Source organism: Rhipicephalus microplus, unplaced genomic scaffold (genome assembly GCF_043290135.1).
Source record: "Rhipicephalus microplus isolate Deutch F79 unplaced genomic scaffold, USDA_Rmic scaffold_41, whole genome shotgun sequence".
Taxonomy (NCBI): Eukaryota; Metazoa; Arthropoda; class Arachnida; order Ixodida; family Ixodidae; genus Rhipicephalus; species Rhipicephalus microplus.
Window position 1 is genome coordinate 870,356 of NW_027464614.1, and position 13,094 is coordinate 883,449.

Consider the following 13,094-nt stretch of genomic DNA (forward strand, 5'->3'; position numbering starts at 1 on the left):
GTGAAAAAAAAATGATGGTCCTGGTTGCTATGCATATTATTTCCAGCTGCTGTACGTACAACATGCAAGGCAACAGATGCTGAGATCAGCCACGTGATTGGCGATTGGTTACGTTTTGCCAATGCAAGGCTTACTGCGTCCAAGGCAAGCAAAAACTTAACGTTTATTATTTTATCATTCAGCCGAGCTATCACTCTTTTTAAGTGTGAATACACTTTATAAGCGACCCCAAACCATCCACCGCCGTCGGCGGGGTCCGCAGTCTTCTCTCTATCTTTAAAAGAAAGAGGACTTGGCGGGCCGCAGGGCGACGCTCTATCGAATAAGCCACGGACGCGACGCTGATATCGGTGTCAGTAACGCGCCTTATACCCCCTCCCCCTTCGCTCGCTCCTCCGCTCTCCTCGCTCGCTGCAGCTGCGCGCGCACCCCTCTCTCTCGCGCCCGCCTTCTCTCTCAGTCTCCCGTCGAGAGCGGGTCGTGCGATGGATGTCCCGGAGGCAACGCTACCATCAACAACGAATGCAATACAACCGAATGCCAGCACTGCACCCGTCGTTGGAGGTGACGGTACCGCGGTGGTTTCGCCGACGTTGGAAGACAAGGCGGCGCTGCGAAGGGCTCGTGAGACCGAACGTAAGCGGGCGAAGCGTGCAGCGGATGCCGAACTGCGTGCTCGCGAGGCCGAGTGCAAGCGGGCGAAGCGTGCAGCGGATGCCGAACTGCGCGCTCGCGAGGCCGAGGACAAGCGGTCGAAGCGTGCAGAGGATGCCGAACTTCGCGCTTGTGAGGCCGAGGACAAGCGGGTGAAGCGTGCAGCGGATGGTGAACTGCGCGCTCGCGAGGCCGAGATGAGGCGTCAGCATCGAGCCGCGAACGCGGCCCAAGAAGCGGAACGACAACGCAAGCGTCAAGCGGAGAAGGGCGATGAAGGCCGGCGTCGAGACGCCACTCGCAATTGTCAACGGCGAGTGGATGTTCCCGAAGCCGTTCCAGTCAGTGAACGTGCCGCGTGGGAAAGGGTGCGAGCCCTGGACTTTGCTCGTCCGGACGCGTCGTGAAGTGTAAATAAATATTACTTCGTATATAATGTATCTGTGTACAAATGCTTCATGACAAACAACACTTAAATTCATTAATTACACTTTATTCATCATCATCAGTAATAAAACTCCCAAGCATTTCCCCGAGGGTGAAGATGGTTAAGTGCGAATGCACGGGGTGATGCTATGAGGGGGAGTAAAGCTAAAATCCGTTGGCATTCGCCAGTGAGTTAACGTAAACTCCCCCGCGTGATCGAATTGCGATTCTCAGGAACTATTACACCATAAAGGCACCATAGTGTGATTAATAAATATATTAGTGCGAATTATAAATACCCCTCATAGCATCACCCCGTGCATTCTCACTTAACCATGTTCACCATCGGCGAAATGCATGGAAAATTTTGTCCTTGCCACCTTTAGGTTTATGGCATAACTTTTTTACAGGCCTTCCTGCGTTCTTTTGTAAGAAAGAGAAAGTGGTAATGTTTATACTTACGCTTTTTTATAGTTAGTCTTACTTAGAATGTAACATATATATATATATATATATATATATACATATATATATATATATATATATATTATTTCGACATACTGCCAATCCCATCAGGGATTTTAGCAGGAAGGGCGTGAACATAAAAATTCGAATAGGTACACAATAAAGACATACATCGTGATAAAGTACAGAATGAAACTAACAGAATCGGATCATTTAACAATTTCAGATCAAAGAAGGCATAAAATATTAGTGTAAAGAAAAGTTGTCAGAAGAAAATAAATGCAGCGACTTGGTTGACACATTGGTTGACATATTGGCATATGCATCAAGAAACACAACAAGAAATTACAGCAATAAGAAACTACCCTACAATATGGCGAAGTATTTCAAGGAAGGGCAAATTTATACACACTGAAAAACAGAAACATGTTCAAGAATCAACAGAGCGATTACTCTTCACCTGGATTCAGTACTAAAAATTGCTTAAAGAAAAAATATGATGACATGATACTTCGCTCGTACAATGTTCACACGAACACACATATTAAAATCAACCAGGTGATTCCGTTTGCATAATACAAAGTTCATTTTCGACAAGGGTTAGAAATTTTGCTAATTCGGTAGTGCTGGAGATACTCGGATCCAGTTTATTCCATTCATTAGTGGCTAACGGAAAGAATGAGTACCTAAAGCAGTTTGTGTTGAAGGAGTATTCGTTAAGTCTCATTGGGTGTTTTTGGCGTGTTGTTCTAGTTTGATCAAACGTAAGATAGGCGGATACATCAATGTTTAAATTACCATGTAATAATTCATGTATGAATTTTGCACGTGCTAACCTTGTTCTATTCATTAGAGTAAGTAATCCAGCTTTTTAAATTAGTTTAGTCAGAGAATCTGTATGTCTGTACTTGTTGTAAATGAACCTCATAGCTTCCCTTTGTATTCCTTCCAGTTTCGTGATTTGCTGTTTTGTGAATGGGGACCAAATAATATTACCGTATTCAAGTAATGATCGCACAAGGGAAGTGTATGCAAGCAGTTTTAGAGAAGGCGGGGCCTGGCGAAGCCGGTATCTGAGTGTAAACAAGCGGCGTAGTGCAGCTGAAGTAACGTAACTTATGTGTGCATCCCATCTTAGATCTTCAGTTATAATAATTACAAGATATTTATGCTGACTTACTCTAGTTATGGGAATGTCATTATTGGTGTAAAGAAAATTTGACCTAGTTTTTTTTCGACTTACTGATAAAATTGTACACTTGTTTGCATTAAGTGACATCTGCCATTTACGGCACCAGCAGGAAACATCTTTTAAAGCACTATTTAAAGCTACATGGTCCTCCGTTGAGTTTATTTCTCGATATAGCACGCAGTCATCCGCGAATAATTTGATTTTTTCCTTAATATTTGTAGGCAAATCATTAATAAAGAGAAGAAACAAAATTGGCGCCAGCACACAGCCCTGCGGAACTCCAGATGTGACGGAGATGGTAGCAGAGGTTTCATCGTTAAATTCCACATACTGTGTACGATCAGTAAGATAATTTTTGATCCAGTTAAGAACAGTAGAATTTCCTAAGGTGGCCTCAAGTTTTTGAAGTAATTTCTTGTGTGATACATTGTCGAATGCTTTGGCAAAATCGAGGAAGATTAGATCAGTTTGTTTTTGGTTGTCAATAATCTGGGATACCTCATGTGTTAATTCCACTAATTGGGTTATGGTTGAAAGACCTCGGCGAAAGCCATGCTAATAGGGAGATGATATACGTTTTTCTTCTAGGAAAACAGTTATTTGTTTAAGAATTATGTGCTCCAAGATTTTACAGATTGTACATGTCAGGGATATAGGTCTAAAGTTAGATATATCATTTCCGCATCCTCCTTTATGCACAGGAACAACTTTGGCCTTTTTCCACTCCACAGGTAAAGAGCACGTTGATAGTGATTTGTTAAACATGACGCACAGATATTTAGCTAGCACCTCTGCATATCTTATAAGAAAGATGTTAGCAATGTTGTCAGGCCCTGCTCCTTTTTTTGTGTCCAAGTTTAACAAGAGATTTATGACACCGGCCTCTTTGACAATAATCGATTCTAGGGTACCTTCCGCACTAGTGTCGATGTCTGGAATGTTTCCGTCATCGACAGTGAATACAGACTTGAAATAGCTGTTCATTTTGTCTGCAGTGATCGGGTTATCTTTTTTCGGGGGTGTGTTGCTTTTGTTGTTTTTTGCAGGCTTTAGGTAGCTCCAAAACTTGCTGGGGGAATTTTTTAGAAAGTTTGGCAACGTTTTAGTGAAATAGTTGCTCTTTGCTGTTTTGATTTTTGTTTTTAGGTCACTCACAGCAGCAGTCAAATTATTTACTGTTACTGCTCCGGGTTTTCGTTTCATTCTCTTTCGTATTCGCTTTACTTTGCGTTTCGCATGTATTACCTCACGTGTTATCCACGGGTTGTGTTTCTTAATTTTTTTCACTCTAAGAGGTACAAAGGTATTAATACAGTGCTGCATAATTTCTTTTAACTGAGACCATAATGTTTCAATGGTCGTGGAACTATCATTCGACAATTCTTCGAAGGACGGAAACTTTATAATTAGATAATTTAGTATGCTGGTGTCGTCGGCATATTTAAAATCCGGGTAAGTAATTTTTATGTATATAAATATATATGTATATGTATATATTTATATGTTTATATATATATATATATATATATATATATATATATATATATATATATATTACGAGCTCAGTTATGATCTGTTTTTGAATCAAAAGAAGAAAAATGCAGCACATAACAGCTTGTGGTAATCAGTTTTATGGGAAGCAGTCTACGAGTGGTTGTGCTGCAATTTTTTGCTTTAAGTTAAACGTACAAGGTTGGTAGATGTGTTTTGGTCAGTGCAGTAGTTATATGCACTTAGGGTTCTTACTAAGCACGTTGGCTACACCAGCTTTATTTATTGCATACAGCTGGATCCCTGGGTTGTTAGATGACAGTATTTTTCCCCCGCCAAAGATACCTGATGCCTTGTCTTCAGGTTTAGATGAGACTAAGTGGTGACAGCTTATACCGCTTATTTTTTTCTGTCTGGGTAGAGCGCCAGTAAAAACACAAATTTGGATGAAACCAGATGGTCTGGGTTGTATGGGGGCTGCCATGCTGCTGTAGGTCATCTTGGTTAGGGAGGCTATTGCGATTACCAGCTGGTAATGGCTACAGTAATTCAGAGTTTGCCAAGTACATGCCAAACGTACTTCTTATAGCTGTAGCGTCTCTTGCAAAAGCACAGCTAAAACCCTTGTATATGCCTAATGAAACAGCTTTGCCCGGAATTATATTGTATATACTGCACAAGTCTACTGCCAGTGTATTCCGCGTAGCTCTGGCAGTGCTGCAAGGTATCTGCTTTCATTCAGTGATTCAGTATAAGTAAGTCAAAAGCTTTAAATTTTGAAGCGCGTTCAAGTGCAAGCAGGCAGCAAGTGACAGCATATACCATCGAGGGACCACCATGGCATTATCAAATGTGATGTGTGATGTAGACCAGGAAGGCAGCACTATTGCAAGGCAGTGCTGACAGTGAATATTATTGGTGGTTGGACGAAATTCGAGTTTTTAAACAGCTTCTGCGAACAAGTACTTTACAGAGCACTTACAAGGCTACGTGCATAAGTTTCGCCCCGCCACGGTGATCAAGTGACTAAGGTACTCGGCTGCTGACCCGCAGGTCGCGGGTTCGCATCCCGGCTGCAGCGGCTGCATTTCCGATGGAGGCGGAAATCTTGTAGACCCGTGTGCTCAGATTTGGGTGCACGTTGAAGAACCCCAGGTGGTCGAAATTTCCGGAGCCTTCCACTTCGGCGTCTCTCATAATCATATGGTGGTTTTGGGACGTCAAGCCCTACATATCTGTCTATTTACGTGCATTAATTAGGCAGTGGGAGTATAGGTTTTCATTGTCCTATAAAAAAACATCTGTATTGTTTGTGCTGCTATTAAAGCTATTTTGTTTATTATCTGCAGTAATTCCTGAATATTTCTTGTTTTTGCAAAACAAAGTGCCGCGGCCTACTTGTTGATGACAGCCAAGCCTCGGATGAGCTTCGAGGAATAAAGTATATAAGAGCATCATGCAATAAAGTATATCTGCAATCAAGACATGCAGTTGAAATGAGTTAATGCTGCCAAACAGCTGCAAAATGTAGAAAGTTGTTGAAACTGCTGATTAGAGTGCTTCGAATCAGTCTGGTTTGGTCCATGCATATATATACAAGCCGCTAACACACATGCGTTCCATAAATAATTTAATGTACTTTAGAATACCCTACTGTATGTTGAACATGTGCTCCAGCTATGATTCGCAAGTTTTCTTTTCAGTTAAAAAGACTTCTGACATCGGGCCTGTTTTCAGCGTTGCATGAGCATATTTTCAATAATTCTTAATGTTTTATAAATGTTACGGGGGTGTAACTTGTAACGTCACTCTTACGTTTTGCTTACCGTTATGCAAACGTTATCATAACGTTTTATGAATGTTTACATTATGTTTAAGATAACTTCATTTCAACGTTTATTCAGAACGTTAGCGAAACATTTAGTTTCGATGACATTAACAATATTGTTTCACTATTAAAGCTGAACGTAAAAGTAACATTATTATATCGTATTTGTGCTATTTGGGGAAGTGCCGGGAGATTTATCTCTCGCCGAAGTGCAGCTCGCACACATCCGAGTTTTTTTTAAGCAGCTTGTCAGCGCGCGTAATCGCTCTTCGCCACTGCGCTAACACAGCTTCGTGCTTTGGAACGTCGAACACCGCATGCTTTTTTAAGCTGACTTGTAGCCTGTAGTGAACCCCGGGACGATGCGATGACTTTGTTTTCGCGCCATGAGACTGCATACAGAAGCATTGGTGTCAGAGTGCCACCGCAATTAAAAAAAACGAAGATGAACGCGCCCGATGAAACCGTCGGAAACGTGCAAACAACCAATAAACGATTGCGCGCGCCCCCACATGGCTTCTCCTAAGAGGCTTCAGTGCGCTCCGTAAACGCCGCTCGCCGCTCATCACACTTTCCTATTCCAGCCACTGTAGGGTCTGTGCGGTTTGCTGTTGGAACTACTGCGTTTTGTAGATCGCGATGTTAAAACGCGGTGCATCAGTGCTTCGCCTTGAGTTTATTTTCTGTTGTTCCCGTCTGCGTGTGGTGTTTTGTCAAAGGTGAAAGTGTATTTTACTTCCGAGTACCCCATTTCGGTTGTCATGATTTGCAAAGTCGGCGCTTAAATAAATGTTGCACTCTCTGTGCACGTAGACGTCTGGTGAGAATTTGGACGCTCATGAAATAGTGGTGCGGCTGCGAAGTGTTGTTACTGAGCCCGTGATCTCCGGCGGCCATTGCTCCTGCATTACTAGAGTTCTTGCGAAGTATGTGTAAGTACTTCAACGCTGTCACTTGCGCGCGTTGCTAGCTTTTTAGCGAAGTGCGTAAGTACTTCAGCGCTGTCAGGCCGTGTCAGTCGGCAAAGCAGACAAATTGTTCGGCAGTGTATTATAGTTAGGTGGTTAGCTGTGGGCATCATTTACGAAATGCTGATTGCCGTGAGCAACATGGTGATACGTCAGTAGTACGCAGCAACTTAGTCTGCCAATTACTGCCCCGCGTTCTCAGGGATTACAAAGAAGCCGATTTACACCTGCCTATAATGATACAACCTCGTCAAGCTGTAAATTCAAGCGGTTACGGTACACTGAGTGGAAGAGCAAGGTGTCGTGCTGCGTATTCGGTGCGCCTACGAGATGACGCCGAGAGAACTGATGGCAAGGAACTGGTTGATCACTTTTTGGGGTGGCGGACAGCCTTAACGATTTCCCCGTGTGTTCGCATGTGTCTAAGCTGCATGGTCTCCATACGTGGGCTGAATTGAGGTGGTTTCACTCAGTATTACCTACCTGTTGCTACAATAGTGTTATTATATAGCCGGTCATAATATGACCATTTATTGGGTTTTTTTGTTCTATTTAACTTTTTTCTTTTTGTTTCTACCTCTTTCTTTTCTACCTTTGTCTCACTGTCTCTCCTATTTCTCACTTGCTTCATTTTATTTCCACGTTTTTCTCTATTTTGTTCTCTTTCCTTGGTTCTCTCTTTTTGCAATGATTTTCGTTTTTTTCATATATTTTGTCCTGGCTCTCTTTCTTTCACTCTCCCAGTTACTTTTCTCCTGTCACCCATCAGATTTATTACAGGCCACACTGAAGAAATCGGCGTACGTGTAGGAGGCATTGGTTTTGGAAGCGAAGCAGAAGATGGAGAGCACTGAAAGACTTTTTTAAAAAGGACGAGGAGAGCGCGTGCGAATTTATGGTGATGATCATTTCAAAAGTTCACATTAGCACTGTGAATTCATTCCAACAATTTTATAATTCAATAGTCCATGTGATTACATTTAGATATAATTCAAAAGTTTCTTGGCCAATCTCTCAGAATGGGTGTGACCAATCATTAAAGAATTCATCATTTCTGTTTGGTCTGCCTGGCACAACGAAAAGTCTAAAGAAGTACTGACACGATTTTTAGGTGCAGCAAAATAGACGTTTTCAGTTTCCTTGACATGTAGTGTTAACGCTTTCCCGAACAGGAGCTGGGAAACACTTATAAAATATGTCACTTTGATTTTGAAGTTTTCACCTCCCAGCAGGCCTGTCAGTCAGTCAAGAACATTAATATACGGTCCTGAGGAGTTTAAGCTTTAGGCCACCAGGGTGTCCACGAGGGACTCCAGATACATTTACAGGGGGGGCACCACCTTTATTTCTGGAAGGGCACCCTTTTAAAATCGTCAGTTTTTCCTCTCTGTGCTTTGGCAAAAGAAAACTTGGAGGGGGGGCACGGGCCCGGTGTGCCACCCCCTGGCTGCCTATGCCTCCCAGCATGTGCAAAGCAGCTCCACCACCATCATAGTGTTATGCCGTTTCAAAACAGCTCAGTAGGTTTGCGAAATCTGTTTCCAGCATGCAGCCTAAATTGCAAAAATCATTTTTGGGGTTGCTGGACAACTGTTCACTCATCGTGAACCACGTGTGACTGGCAGCAAAAAACAACAGGTGCATCTTTCACGAGTTGCAGTTTGCCCGTGACGTCGCGAGAAGACTTGACACGTCACAGCAAAGCCTACCTTTCGATACCGAAACCAAAATAAGTTTTAATGTGGTGGTATTAAAAATACATCCAAAGTATTCTCAGGCACCCCGGCATTTGTGTTCTCGACACCCGTGTTTTCATTTAGAGTTTAATGTGTAAACTGTATAGTAGCGTTATATTAAATTTATGCACAGCGTTTCGAGAAAGAAAATACCTTTGGACTCTCTCTAACATTTGTTCACATCAAAGTGCAGCCGCAGCCATGCCCTGCACGCTCGTCTATATCCGAGGTGAACACCTCATTGAATTGTATTGAAGCCCTTGAATGAAGAAGCTGGTGTTGCATACAAAATTTAAAAAAAATGTTAGTGTAATTATTGTTACTTTGATCAGTGGACATATGTTTCCTCCGTGAGGTTGAATAAACATTCTGGATTTACTGAATTGAAATCTGGATATGGTCAACCTTGTATGTTTGCTCAAACGGGGGCTAGAAACGTAAATTAAGGCAGCTTTGCACTAGTGGTGCCAACAAGCCTGAAGAAAAAGGAGAAGTCTTCCTTGTTTCTCTTGAGCTATCTCTTGCCTCTTCTCTTTCCTTTTTAGTTTTTTTTGTGTCTTTATTGCTCCTCTAATTATCTATTTCCTTTGCCCTTTCTATTTTTACCATCTCTTTCTAATTCTCGCTTGCTACCTCTTTTCTAATTGTATGCCAAGCAACGACCGCACAGGCACCTAAAGTGCTTCACACCTAAAAGCACATTCGGTGTGCATGATTTCGCGCTATGATGTACAGCAGCACTAACGCCACGCATGCTAATTTTATGGTCACACATTTAAGTCTACGCATATTACGAACGCTTGAACATTACATGTCAATTTATTTCCAAGCACTTTCTAGATTTTACATGTTAGAATAAATTTAGCGTTATAAAAGTCATCTTAAAGGCGTGGTGCCACCAAATTTGTAGCATGCGTGTTCTTTGCTGTAAGCGTTTGCTTGAGCTCCAAGAAGCATGATGCACGCACCAAGATTCATGTATTTCCGCTGAGTAATTCAATATTGCTCTATTTATTTGAACCGCTTTCAATTTCGCGGCGCCGAGTTGGGTAGTGACGTCGATAATAGGTGGCTTGGTCACGTGATCACTCGAGGCTGTGACGCGCATTTTGCTAAATTTCGTGTGCTCTCACACACAGGTGCCACACAAGCGCCAGCAAAACACGACGCCTTCCCAGGTTTCGATGCGTAGCACTTAGCCAAGAAGCAATCGAAACTCTGCGAGTAATACAGCAACCGATGCTTTGCTAGTACGTTGGGTACGCTCGTTTCGGAGATGGTGGAGGTCACTCACGTCACTACAGACCTGATGTGACGTCACGACAACTGTCGTTGCTTCTCCTATTGTGGAACGTCAGTGTTGCTGCGCAAGCGATGGGACTAGATCACAAGAGTGAGCATTCACCTACACTTTTAGAAGTGTAATAAATTATATCGTACGTGTTTGTAGGGTCCAACCCTTCGTGTGGAGAGTTCTTGTATACAGAGAAAATCCACAACAAGCTTGGGATAGCCTAGAAATTTGGTGGCACTACCCCTTTAAGGGGTTTTAGATGACAGAAAGTTCTGCGATGCATTTGATGTTGTGAGAACGTATAGGCGACATCATTTGCAACGCCTAGTTTTTGTCTAAGAGAGAAGTGCATGCGACGTTAATAATACGTCAGCTCTCTAGACTGTAAAGATGGTACATTAGGGGGATGTTGATTAGATGTTATCAATAGACGTAGACGTATGGATCTTATTTCTATGTTAGCAGGATATCGGTGGTTCTCTGGGACACAGCCTTGGAATGTTATAAGAAGGCATTTGATTCAGTAGAAAAATCAGCAGTCATGCAGACACTGTGGAATCAGGGCGTTCACAAAGCATATATAAATATTCTGGAAGAAACATACTGAGGATCAACTGCCACCATAGTGCTCCATAAAGAAAGGGACAGAACACCAATCAAGAAGGATGTAAAACAAGGGGATATAATCTCCTCAATGCTATTCACTGCGTGCTTACAAAAGGTTTCCAGAGGCCGAAAATAGGAAGAGTTATGCATAAGAGTTAATGAAGAGTACCTTTGCAACATGTACTTCATTGATCACATTGTATTTGAGTAACTCAGGCGATAAATTGAAACTCATGAATACCTAATTATACAAGGAGAGCTGAAAGGTAGGTTTTCAAATTATACTACACAAAAGAAATGTACAACAACCTGGGAAGAGAACAGCGCTTCGAGATAAGTAATAATGCACTTGAAGTTCTAAAAGACTACGTCTACTTATGACGGGTGATAACCGTGGAGCCGAACCACGACATTGAAGTAACTATAGAATAAGAATGGGGTGGAGCACAATCGACAAGCACTCTCTAATCATCACTGGTAGATTTACACTATCCCTAAAGAGGATGGCTTATAACAGCTGCATCTTGCCGGTACGCACCTACAAAGCAGAAAGCTGGAGGCTTATGAAGAGGGTTCAGCTTAAATTGAGGACGACGCAGTAAGTGATAGAAAAATGACAGGTGTAACCTTAAGAGACAAGATCAGAGCATAGCGGATCAGGGAACAAATTGGTGTTAAAGATATCAAATCAAGAAGAAGAAATAGACATGGGCCGGGCATGTAGCGTGTAGACAGAATAACCGCTGATCATTAAGGATAACTGACTGGGTTTCCTGAAAAAGCAAGCAGGTTAGTGGGCAACAAAGTTAGGTGAGCTGATGAGATTAGGAAGCTTGCGGGTATAAAGTGGCATTAGCAAGCTCACGACCGGGTTGACTGGCAGATCATGGGAGATACCTTTGTACTGCAGTGGACGTAGTCAGGCTGATGGTGATCATGATAAATATTTTGATGTGCCTGTAATGATGTATCAATGGCGGCTACGCAGAGCGTCTGTTTTCCATGTCTTCTCGGTACAGGCTATTGTGTGCTCATGTCTATAATGTACTCTGTCTTCTTGGTTGTGAGGGTTTTCGGACAACGTGTAAAGATGATGCACAAAGGGGTTCGGGTAATAGCAGAGTGCTGGTGCTCGTTCCATTACAATACCACGTGAGTTCTTCCAAGCAATTGAGCTCTGACGTTAAGTAATGATATCATCAAGACGTTGCAGACTGCAAAAATTGGTGACTGCACCATGACGTCACCTGATTGACGTCATCAATGGGCATTGTCCGTTGGTCTAAGACGATTGCTCAAAGATTAGCCGAGCCTGGAAACGGTACAGAAGACGCCTCAGGTATGCGTGTTTCGCCACCTCGTTCGACCTACAAGATTTGTTGATGCAGCTGTGTTTGCTCGGAGAACGCTAGATGTGCAGCCGGATAATGTAAAACGCTGACGAAAACAGAGGCGGCACTGGTCCCACCCGCTCCTTCTCATCCACATTCATCGAATGGAGTGGCTGCAATTTTTGTAACCCCAAATTTATTTATGCCTTAGCTTTCACCAAGATCACCAAGGAAACTGTGCGAAATACATACATGTTGGGAGAGAAGAGACAGCTTAAACATCAGTGACAAAAGCAAGTCAGGCCCTTTCGTGATACTTCACAGTTGTGTTCCCGTCATGGCAGTACACCAGTGAAATACACTTGGCAATGGAAAGCAGTTTTCATTTGGCTTGCCTGGGAGCCAAACCCACCACTTATCAGTGCATAGCAGTCGGAGTCGGGTACATTTAACACACCACCAACGTTCACTCATGAAGCCATACAAACGTGCCTTTTAGCTTCCACATCTTTTAAATGCAACGCATCACTTAGCGAACTTCGGCAACTTTGAGTACATCTATCTATCTATCTATCTATCTATCTATCTATCTATCTATCTATCTATCTATCTATCTATCTATCTATCTATCTATCTATCTATCTATCTATCTATCTATTTATCTATCTATCTATCTATCTATCTATCTATCTATCTATCTATCTATCTGTCTATCTGTCTGTCTGTCTGTCTGTCTGTCTGTCTGTCTGTCTAGCGGCTTATGACTTTTAGCTCTCCTAGCCATTCCGATAATGGATATCGATACAAAATTAGGTATGGCATAACATGACTGATGAGCTTAAATGAATAGTGATAACACAAAAATCATTACATGTACGACATTAATGTCATGATTCATATTTCATGGTTTTCCTTGCTTGCGGTGGTTTCGTTCACATGGCATTGCAAAACTGGCACGGTATGACATGACTGCATGGCGAACATAAGTGACAGACACTAATGTGTAAATTATGACATACATGTCATGTAAGTCATGATTACATGACATGCCCATAATGATATTGCGGTCGTTTCTTCACTTATACAAAACATATACAAAATTT